Source organism: Poecilia reticulata, chromosome 14, assembly GCF_904066995.2.
Source record: "Poecilia reticulata chromosome 14, P_reticulata-male-v2, whole genome shotgun sequence".
Classification (NCBI taxonomy): Eukaryota; Metazoa; Chordata; class Actinopteri; order Cyprinodontiformes; family Poeciliidae; genus Poecilia; species Poecilia reticulata.
In genome coordinates this window covers 7039747-7051585 of record NC_088843.1, presented here as the reverse complement: position 1 = coordinate 7051585, position 11839 = coordinate 7039747, and the positions used below count along the sequence as shown (strand labels likewise).

Below are 11839 nucleotides of genomic sequence, written 5' to 3'. Positions count from 1 at the left end.
GCTGAAAAAGACACTATAAAGATGGATAAAATGCAGCTCATTTACAGTGTGCCACAAACAATTTCAGTGTTCCAGGTTAGGAAGAAGATGCTCTTGGCTGATGAGATCAAAACTGAACTTTCTGACCTTCATACAAAGAAGTTGGTGGAAAGCTAACACTGCACATCACGTGGAGGGGGCAGCAGCATGGTGTAGAGGTTGGATGGGACAGAAGCTCAATGTCTGGGATACCACAGAATACTTATGCTTGTAGAATGGCCTATTCAAAGTTCAGACCAAGATTGCATGAGTAAACAATCTGTGGCTAGATTTGAACTATCTAGCCACAAATGCTCTTTGTCTAATCTGACTGAACGTATGAGATTGTCCTGAACTGCAAAGCTGGTGGATCGATGCCGAAAAGTAGTTAAAGCAACCACTATCCATATGCCTAGTTTATTATTCTGTAGCACAAAAAAGGCTGACGACTAATTCCAGTAATGCACAGGGAGCTGCAGCTCCTTTAGAAGAGCAGGCACGCTCCTTTGTCTCTACAAAGACTACTTCCACTGAATGGAGCTGGGGGGCACCAAAGTCTGCTCTCTCATCTCTCCACTGTATTCAACAGCCTCCCTCTTGCTTCCCTTTCCTCTGTTCCCCCCCTTTTGTGTGTGTGGCTACCCGAATAAATTAGCGGTCGGTAAACGAGGGGAGGATGTGGCGGAGGAGGGGACGAAGAGGAGGATAGGGGGCTGGGCCTTGTGGCGGAGGAGTCGGCTTTCAGCTAGAGAGGTGCACAGCTCCATGAAGCGGCTGTGAGGGACTGGATGCTGAGAGAAGGAGAGAAGGGTGAAATAAAAACATTTAAGACAGGCGGTAAGATCCCGGCTTGAGCTGCGCAGGAGGATCTCTGTCTATCTCCTTTTTTCTTTTTTTTTTTCCTTCCTTTTAAATCTTTTGCTGCAGAGCAAGAAGAGGCAGATCAGCTTCCCAACTGATCTAAACGCGCTCACCTGATAGAGAAAGAAGCTTCACCGGTGGAGTAGCCTAACCTGCTGTTCTGTTTGGCCGGATTAGACAGTCTGTGGAATTGGCGCACTTGCCATCTTTGTGTGGATGTTATCAAAACAACCCCAAAAAGCTCTCTCCATTCAAGATTTTGTCCGGGCAGATTGGCTCTCGTCTAGGGGGGAGAGATTGGAAACCCGTTTGCATACTAATCAGGTTATAACCAGAGCGCACATCCACAGCCGGATTGAGTCCCATGAATGTAAGTGACTCCTATTTTTTTCATCTTCACACTGTATTTGCTGTTATCTTTTTTTTTTTTTTCTGTTGGGACCTAGAATTGAAATAAACTCTTGATGGGTGGGTGGGGGCGTCAGATATTCCCTTATAGGGCTGCATCCTGCATCTTCACCTTGCATGCAGAGCTGGCAGCTGTGCAGAGCCACACTGTGGTAGAGGGGCTATAAAAGCAACTCAAGATCAGTGGATCATAGTGAAACATTTAATATTGACCTCAGGCAGCAAACAAAATGAAGAACATGATTCCTGTTTTATTGAGACCTCAATGGAAAATGAAATAGTCCTACCATGCCAAAGAAGGTTATTGGGGCATATGAAAATATTTACTACCTCTATGTGGATTGCTTTTCCTCTGACATTGGCAGCCTTCAGTGACCACATATTACAAAGTTACTCAAAGTGTGTCAAAACCTGATTGAATACTGGATGCACCGATCATTCAGCCATAAATCAGGGTCGACCAATTCACACTTGAATGTTTCAGATCAGTGAACCACTGGTTCAATAAAGACAAATCTGCACTGTTTTTTTTTTTGTCCCTAAACATTGAATGCATTAAAACTAAGAAATTCCACAGTTTTAGGTCTCAAAACACATAAGGTGCACTTTTTGTCACTAATCATATTTGTGTTTTTGAAAATGTGTGATCAGCAGGTCAGATTGAAAGGAAAACTGCTAGAATGTTGGCTACAGAACAGGCTGATCGGTGCATATCTCCTGGAGATACACAAATCACTAAAGGAAAGAACTAAAAACAAAAGACTCACAGATGAGCTACATCTTTATAGACTGTAAAAGTAAGACATTGAGAGCTTTGACTTTGTTAGGCTTTCTGTAAAAAGGATTCTGACTCAACATTTTTCCTTTGTCATAAAAATGTATTTATAGCAGCCCAGTGATGTCTGTATGCCCAAAACCTAAAAACAGAGAACCCAGGGTTACATTTAAGTGCCTGACCACAATAGTTAGGCATATCTGATGTCAGCTTCACTTAATTCCACAGCTTCTGCTTTTCTGCTGCACTGAAGGATACAGACTTTTTTCGCATTGTTACTCTATACTTTTTCAACAGCTCCTGCACGCTCCAGCTCAGCAGTCCGCTGGCCTCGATGTCAGCCTCTGGTCTGCATAAAAACCACAGAGAGTTTAGTTGTTTTTTTTTTTTTGTGGAGCGATGGGGTGTGCAAGAAGGACGGTTTCTAACATAAACCATATGGATATCTAGTTGGTATAGCAGTGACTGTATAGGGCCTCTGTACAAACAACTTATGGTTCCTCTTATCAGCAGCTTAGAGGAGCAGACTTTTCTTTGTATGAACACGATTCGAACAGCCAAGTATGTTTTCTCAGCCATTTCACCGTGGACTCATTTTTGAGCTTAATTATCAGTAATATTTTCAGCCAAGATTGCATTGTGGAGTGATTCTGATGGGTTGGTTTGAAGTCTGGTAACTCAGCTGTCCTCCTGGGCCCCTTTTTTAAAAGGTGGTTTTACTCATCTACATTAAACATATCTCAGAAGGATTTTGAAAATAAATGTCTTTAATGGGGTCTGTATCAGCTTGTCAAGGCAGAGAGGTCAGTTCCTTCGGTTTTGAGTCAAGTCCGTTTAGAGTTTATCAACAGAATAAACAGTCTGCTGTTTGTCTTGCACTTTCTGTGGTTCTGCATTGCTGAACGAGTGAGTAAAGAGTCAGATGGGGTCACAGGCTGGATTTTCAGCAGGGCCAAGCTGGAAACTCACACACTTCTGTGACAGAAACATCTGCTGAATGACTTAATATTACAGCTCTGAGCTGCATCACATCCATAATAGCTACAACTTGGCATCAGCCTTGATTTGTTCTTTGCATTGTATTCGATGAACAACACGAATATGATTTTTTTTGTCTGAATCTTGCTGAGAGGTATACAGGTAAAGTTTGTTTGATGAAGGTGAAAGGGAATCCAGATTGATCACAGAGATTTCTGTAATTTTCAGTTTTATTGTTTGTGCTTTTTGTCACGTTTGGCTGATGTTTTCTTGCCATACTCAAGCTGCCTTGGGAGTTTACTTGGAATCGGAATACACATTGCAGATTGCACATTTGCCACCCACTTTGACACTGAAATTCCACTAGTGTTGTATACAGTTTAGGCCACCACATAACCCACATAAAACGTACAAATATGCATTTGCCTGGAGTGTTTTTATCTTTCTATATCATGACAAAGACAAAACAACTTATTACAATACACAATTCACAGGAAGTTATGTGTAAAATGAAATGCATACGAAACAAATATGTATTAAAGTTCTTGCGTAAATTCCAGACATGCATCAATTAGAGTTTAGTGACCTTTATTTGTACCCCTGTTTTTGCAAAACTTTGCAAAAGTGTTATGAAACAGACTTGACGTCTTATGCAGTCCTCAGCTTTGAATAACTGTTACAAATTAGTGTTTTATCCTAATCTTGAAAGCAAATGGGCTAGATGATAATGAAAAAACAACATATAAGCAGAATTACGTTGGTCAACGCACTTGAGAAAAAGTAAACCGCTCCGAAACATTATATTGACTGTTACGTACTGAAAGTCTTGCTCTCTCTCGCTCTGTTACAGCCTGGAGAAACAACAAACATATCTCAATTTGTCACAACAAACTGTTTTCTTTTGTACACTTTTGAGGTTCCTCTGGATATAAATTTAAAATAGTTACTAATACTGGAATTGGTAACTCTGAGTCTTTTCCTCTGAGTAACAACTTCCGTAGTGAAAAGTGTTATCATTTGTGCTACCTGGAAGCAATTATGTTGCATCCACTGGCTGGCAAAAGATCTGACTTTAGAGTTTCTCTCACCAGATGATTTCTCTGTGCATCTCTGGTAAAATCTGCCGCATATCTCCATGACATTGTTGCCAACAAGAGTAACAAAGGAAGACAGGAGGGAAAACAGAAAGCATTTTCATAACAGATTCCCACAGTTTTGGACCGTTAGTTTAGTTGCACTTCAGAGTAGTTCTTTTGTGGCTTTAGGTTTACTCTTGAGGCATAACCATCTGTATACAAATATCGGAAAGTGACTCAGAGACTTCCCTCCTTCTTTCTCAATCACACATACGCCTGCACAGTAACCACAACCCTAACATTACCTCACCATTATATTCTTAACTGTGAACCCTTCTGAACACAGATCATTGAATTCCTTCAAATGCAACTACATCTCAGTTAAAATAAAGCAAAAAATAAATATTAGCATCTTATCCAGTAGATTATGCTGTATATTACAAAAGGGTCAGCTCTACACTGGTAAGCATCTAGCAGATGGCAGCCAGCAGAAAGCAAACATGAGGATAAACAGCAAAAAAAAGAGATTGTCTCTCCTCCTCCTTTGCTCCCCAAGTAGCCAATGGAAATATTTACCCTTCATCTTTCACCGACTGGTTGATGCTGAAGCCCGAGGACTGTGTTGGGTTTTTAAAAAAAAATGTTATTTACCTCTCACCCACCACTTTAGACATAACACAAGGCATAAACTCTATATACTGTGGGGGATTTTGATGCCATTCTAATTTATCATGCAAAATGTGGACCCTGAACCAGTGCTTAGCGGATTTAGAGCATTGTGTGAGGAGAAACGAGCCCCGAGATGTTTAGTTTTCTGGGAAATCACTTTGTGTTTGAATCATCTGGCCACACTAAAGCCAGACAGTTATTAATAGCTTTACTAGAAGAGTTTTGAAAGGAGATCCCAGCTGATAGGGAATCTTTTTTTTTTTAGATTTCACTTTATAACTTTTATCTCTGGGGATTTGTTGTTTTTGTAAAAAAAAATCAAATGAAAGTAAATAATTGATTTAACACTTGTGATTACGTTTGCAACACCTGAGAATAATATTTGAGTTAGTAAAATGTTCTATCTACGTTGTCTACAGCCTCTTTCATATGGTGTTGAGACTTATTTCTCCATGGCTCTGGAGAAGATATTACAGTATGCCTTAGCCAGCCAGGCAAAGGAAATTACTGGACTCTGCTGTTGGATGCAGAGTGAAGCTGGAGCCCTGAGACAGTACAGTCCAATTTCTGTTTGTTCTGAGGCCCATTTCTGATCTACCTGCTGTTCATTACTCAGCGTCTTTGTCCTGGCTGAAGGGATCCTTTAAACTGAACGATGTGCTGAGTTGAAATATGGCACACAATGGACCAATCATAGACATCTGGTCAGGTGGAATCTGTAGTTTTCATGAGCTGTTCATTCTAAAAAAAAAAAAAAAAAAAAAGCTAGATTTTAGCCTATATTAAACTTCTTTTTGTCACAGTTAAATTTTTGGACGTCGGTTGCATGCCTCGTGTTATTCTGCTAATGCAGAGAAAGAGAGGCTGTTGTGAATCTGTATATTTTTAACAGAAGTGGAAAAAATACTTTTTATATTTTGATAATGTTGTAATAGACAAAATCAAGCTTTGAGGAAAATGTGCTTTGAAGAGGCAGATGACTTATTGGAAATATGAGAAAACCACAGAACAGTTTGTTTTTAGCAAGCTATGCCTGACCGTATATAAACATAGTGGGTGACTGTGGCCCAGTGGGTTGAGTAGTTGTCTTGGAATCGGAATGTTGTGTTTGATTCCAGCTTCCTCTTGTGACATATCAATGCGTCCCTGGTCACTTTACCCTGACTTGCCTACTGATCTGTGTATTGGCATATGTGTGAGTGTTTGTGAGTGTGGCTGGGTAAAAGTGGATGTAGTGGAAAGCACTTTGAGTGGTCTAGACTAGAAAAACAGGCCAGACGAAACAACAAATTCAGTCAATTTATCATAAACACATAACTATTGCAAAATATTGCAAGTGTTTCTAAAAATAGGTTAAAGATGCCCACTACAAAGCCAAACCATGCAGCTAAAGTTATATCAGGATATTCACTTCAACTATAAACTTTTCCTCTGCTGCCAATCTTTAAAACAAACAAAAAAAATGTTAGTTTTTTTTACATGTAAAAAAAATTTCACACTTTAATTTCACACTTTTATGAATGAAGCTATGTGTTAATGTCGTGACTCTCATGAAAACAAGGATATGAAGGTGGCTCCGTTTGAACAAAGATGAATGAAATGCAGTTGCTGCTTTCCATCTGGTTGCTAGATAAACAAAAAAAAGTGACTCAGCTCAGAGGGAAGAGGAGAGAGCTTCCCTGTGAAGCACCTCATGTGTTTTTAATGAAGTTAGTGAGATGATCTGAGCTTCTGATGACTTCAAACACTTGCACAGCGCTGAGAGCTGTGTTGTTCAGGTAAAGCAGATTGGATACTGGTTGTGTGCGGCATACAAAAAAACAAAACAAGGGAAGTTGCAAAAGGTTTTATTTATTGATAATATTTTGCATCAAGCAAAAAATGATTCATTGTTTTAAAGTGTCAACCCCATTTGCGTGTCTTTTCATCATGTTTTTATTTTGTCATTATTAACTGATGTGTTAAACAAAAGCAGACAGGCTCAAACCCCAGACTTACCACAAGAAGTGCAATAAAGTAATATGATACAAAGGCATTTTCTTGGAGAACAGCTGCCGGCGCGCCACTAACTAAGGAGTTGATGGAGAATTTAATATCTAGTAAGCCAAGTAACTGTCTCAGTTTTTTGACCCAGAGTTAAGTAATTGCAGTACTTGATAGATTTCCCAGAACTGTCACCCACGATGCAGAAGAAGAAGCCGAATTTAAGCTTTTAGGATTTTTCTTATGACGATACTCACCTCCTTTCACCCTCAACAATTAGCCAGCTGGCAAACTCCTCAACAAATTATCTTATCTCTTTGATTATTATTTATGCCTTTTCAGAAACAATAACATGATCTGATCCGAATATGGCTGGCTCGCTGCTTGGCTGTGTTGCTGATTATTTTATGAGATGGAATGCAGAAGCAGATTAGGAAAGGTTTGTTCTGCCGCATGTGGTGGAGCTACGACATTGGATCTACTGTTCCCCTCTTCCTGATATTGTTGTGGCTATCATCTGTGTGTTTTGTCTTTGACCTTTTCCTCTTTTAGCTTGATAATTAATGATTCATATGGTGTACCTACCGTGTTTACGTGTCGTAATTTTCTCATTGTACGTGGAGGAAGAAAGTTTATGGCTCCAGCCTGTGTGTGGAAGAGTTCATCTCTGACAAAATCCTTGATCTGTGAAGAAAACAGACATTTTAAAGCCAAGAACAATGACTAGGTGAAGGTTTGGGTGATGTATGTAAGTATTTGTGGGCTTTAGTGGTACAGACTCTTAAACAAACAGTAATTACAACAAATACCACAGTACTAATATAACCATACAGCTTAATTTTCAGTTGAAACAAGTTGACTCATGAGGTAGTTGATTGTACATTTTAATGTCTTCCACATTGCTTAATTGCTTCCAGTCAAGGTTTTTCCTTCCCCCTGATACTGTACAGAGTTGACGCTTTCCTCCATCGGATACAATTCAAAACTATTTGCTTGACACCCTGTAAGGACATATATCTCAGCTTCAGCATTGGTTCAGTAATATTTGACATCGACATTGACATGGTTCCACTCAACAGCTTTGCCCTTGTGGGATGTTAAGCGAGCTTGGAAGGGGAGGGGTGGCGAGTGACGGTCAAAAGCAGCTGCCGGTTCACCTTGACGGCATCAGCAGGTTACTTTCTGCATTTTCTAAGTTATTGTTTTCGCACACTGGATGGTTTTGTGGATAAAAGTATCACATATACTCAAGCAGCCCTCACTCTGGAGCACTGCAGTACTTTGACTTGGTCTTAAAGGTTAGGAGGAAGGTGAAGAACCCCCAGCTGTGTTTTCACTTTCTCTGCGGCTTCACGGATGGTTCACAAGTGCGTCATTTATGTCGGTGCACGAGAGGCAGCGTTTGTGTGCCCCCGGGAGGACCAAGTTTGACAACTTTTTGAATCCGTGGCTGCTACTGTGGAAAAAAAGCGAGAGGTTAAAATGAATCCCTGTTTACAGTCAGATAATCATGTTTGGAATCATAATTCCAAACATGCTTGTTTGGAATTTGTAAAAAGTAATGCTTCAAAGAGTACACTTCCTCTGTCATATAAACTTTCTCCATAAAGGCATTTCAGGTATGATTTATATTATAAATCTTTCTTTTATTGTTATTATTACTTTTAAATAAATTAGATCATTTAGCTGTATGGGTATCATAATGCCTCCATCTCACTAGACTATAAGATTAAACATGGATCGATCACCTGTATACCAAATAAAAAATAAAAAAAATACAGTTTACCAAAACTTTTCCGTCTTACTGTTCCTGTGGTTTAAAGTGGTTTCTACGAGATGACAGAAAGATGTGGAGTGGTTTTTCCGTGGCGCTCCATGCTTGGCAGTCCCGGTCTTGTTAAGCAGCACTATTGGTCACTCCTACACATTTCTGTTCTTTGTGAGAAAGGAAGTGAGGAAGTCAGCTATTTGGAAAGTCAAAGGAAAGCCACCTGTTGATATTGCATGCTTTTTTAAAGGTGTAGTTTGTGCTAAAAAGGCAGAGATGCATATTTAGTAAGCAGCAGACGATATGTTTGCTACATGACAGTCCAGTCAATTAACTGACAAATAATTGCTTATTAGACTATCAGGGGTATTCTATAAAGAGCAGAATATTAAAGGGAATCATGCAATTCAACTAAACACTTTTGCAATTTCTTTTACAGCATTCTAGATTCTCCAATAGTCTTCTACCACTGTGTAAATTGAGAAAAAAGAAGCTAAATATTTTAAACACACCTGCTGTTTCAGATGATTCAACTTTGAATTTATATAAACACACCTGAAATCAAACAAAAGGCTCATCAGCAGGCCTCAGTAGACCTTTGCAATATCAATTAGGAGTCATTCAGCCAATTGATTCAGGCATTCTGGTGGAGGGATGCATATAAAAAGAAACTCACCACTGTCCATAAACTGTTTTCGCTTGTCCAGCCAGCTGTGTTTTTGCTACCGTACCTTCTGTCTTTTAGCTGTTTTTACCCCTGAGTCTTTACTTGCTCATGCAGTGAAAGAGCATGCAAGCCCATCATCTGGAACAGACGTTTTGTATTTTGTAAAGAAAAAGTTTCATGTTAGAAATTGAGAACGTATTGTTCTATCTGAATATATTTATATATTGGACACCTTTTGAAATAAGCAGAAATGCAAGATGCAGCAAGACAGTTCTGCCTGTGTTTTCCTGAAGTGTATTGCAGCCTTTACATTTGTAGACAGTGAAGTAGTTTTATATTTATCAATTTCTCATGTTTTTACTTTTTTTCCCCGTCTGGCCTGGCTGGCTGGTAAAATCTGGGACATTTTGTCTCATGGGTGTGTGACTGTGTTTGGATTCCTCCTTGGAAACCTCTGTGAGAGTCATCATCACAGGTTGTGGTGACATCTTATTGCTAAAGAGATTCATACATCACCAGTCACCAAAGTCTTTGAAATGGCAGCTGTCTTTGGTAGACTTCTATTTGTCAGTGATTTTGTTCATTTTTAAAAAAAAATTGTTTAGTTGGGGTATAAATTGTTGCTTCTTAAGATCTTTTAGCCTACCTGATGTTGACAGACAGACTCTGTTTTAATGTTTTTACACTAGCTGTGGCTAATGAAATAAAACCAAAAATGTGGAGAATTACACTTATTTACTGACTTTACCTGGGAGGCAATTAGATTTTCCACATACGGTCAGGTGACTGTGGATGGCAGTTTCCCCTGATCAAATCTTCATTTAGAAACTGAGATTATCTTAGACTGATAATAACATGTTATTTTGTTAACTGAAACATTTACATGTGTCAATTAAACTAAAAAAACAGAACAAATATCTGAGAAATCAAATACTTTGTCACAACATCGTACCACGTACTATGGCAAGTATTTTACAGGATTTACAGGAAATACATTTGCTTTGGACAATCTGTCAACTTTCAAGTCTCCCTCGGAGTAAATGGGTGAATAAATTAATGATCACTCTGAAGTACACGAACCACTTGAGCTACGAGGTGGAACTACCCAGAAAGCAGTAATTAATTTAAACAGACCTTCTCAGACTCCTCCAGCCTCCTTGACCCAGATACTTTGTGTTCCCAGCTGAGGTACTTCCCCTGCCTATAGTATACGAGTTGTATGACATGTCTCTGAACTCACTCTTGCATTAATATTGATTCTGTTTTGTACTCCACACATGCATGTATATTTCAGCCAGTGTCTAGCTGCCCAGACGGTGGTGTGCAGCTGCAGAGGTTGAGGCTGATTCTGTTTTAATTAAGCCAATTGTGCAAACAAATTGAAACTGATACGCAGCTTTAGTGTAGAAATGTAATTAGAGGAAATGTGTGTGTATATGTGCGTAGAGCGAAATATGCTCACATACACTCACACGCACCCACGCATACGCATGTACAGAGCGACAGCTGAGGTTGGAAATGGGATGTCTATATCCAGATATCCAGGAAAAGGCAACTGAGGAGGTGACGGGGTCACTGTTGTCGACCCCTTAAGTACACACACAACCCAAACCGCATGAAAACTGAGATGCACAGCACTCCACCATGTTCCACCCTCCCACCCCCCTCGCAGAATCCTTCCTCCATCCGTTTTATTGCAAAGCTTTCTTTTAAGCACCCTGCACCAGGTTTCATCACAGCATCACAAATCCTCAGTCATTCATTCACACACTTGTCAAGAAACAGATTTTTGTTACACTTTTAAGTGACACTAAAACCGGAACCTCAGATCTCTTTACATTGTACTTTGGCTGCACTGGAACATTTTTATGTCTTAACATAAACATAACATAACATACATACATACTCATTGGGCTTCTTTTACATTTCTCACATTAAAGCCACACACACATTTATGTATTTTATCGGGACAACTGACACGAAGTAGCACATAATTACAAAGCTGAAAGAAAAGTACACTTGGTTTTCAAATTACTTAACAATGAAGTTTTTTAAGAAAGCTTTTGTGACCTCTAATCTGACACCCATCAACTACAGTCAAATGCAACCTATTGGGTTCAGAGGTGAACTAATTACATGTGGCTTCACATGTCAGCTGTATAAAATGCATTTATCCTGTGAAGCCCTGTGCATCATGAAGATATTTGTAAGAAGAATTGTCTGGTCAGAATAGAAAAAAATGGATTCTTTAGATTTACATTTAAAACTGTGTTTGTGTGAAAAAGAGAACATGCTTTCCCATCATTTTGTTGTGTTTTTCACTTCGCCACCCCTCTATGTTCGGTTAGTGCTTGTTGTAGTTATCACAAAAAACGCCTAAAGAACTGGAATATTTAGAGGGAGAGCCAGACCTCTCAGCAATTGTGGAACAAGCTGAATACAACTGCATGCTGTACTATTAAAACCAAAGCAACCGGGCAAAGAAAGATCGGAACTGAAGAGGCCATCTTTGTAACTTTGTGTCCAGTTTAACTTGGCTGCGGGGTAGCTGTGGCGTGCCCAGCAAAATCTGTTAAATCAATTAGAGGGGACTGGCGGAAAAAAAGGAGGTGGAGTGAACATTTCGGGGTAAAAGG

At 39.5% G+C, this 11839-nt stretch overlaps 1 protein-coding gene across 1 annotated transcript in view; it reads left to right on the top strand.

Annotated features, from left to right (window-relative positions):
• Nucleotides 1-482: 482 nt before the first annotated feature.
• dchs1b (dachsous cadherin-related 1b) overlaps nt 483-11839 on the top strand; it is an 88434-nt gene continuing 77077 nt past the window's right edge. Inside the window, exon 1 of the mRNA XM_008427253.3 lies at nt 483-1249. The gene's annotated coding sequence lies outside the window, so the exon portion shown is untranslated. The remainder of the gene's footprint in view (nt 1250-11839) is intronic.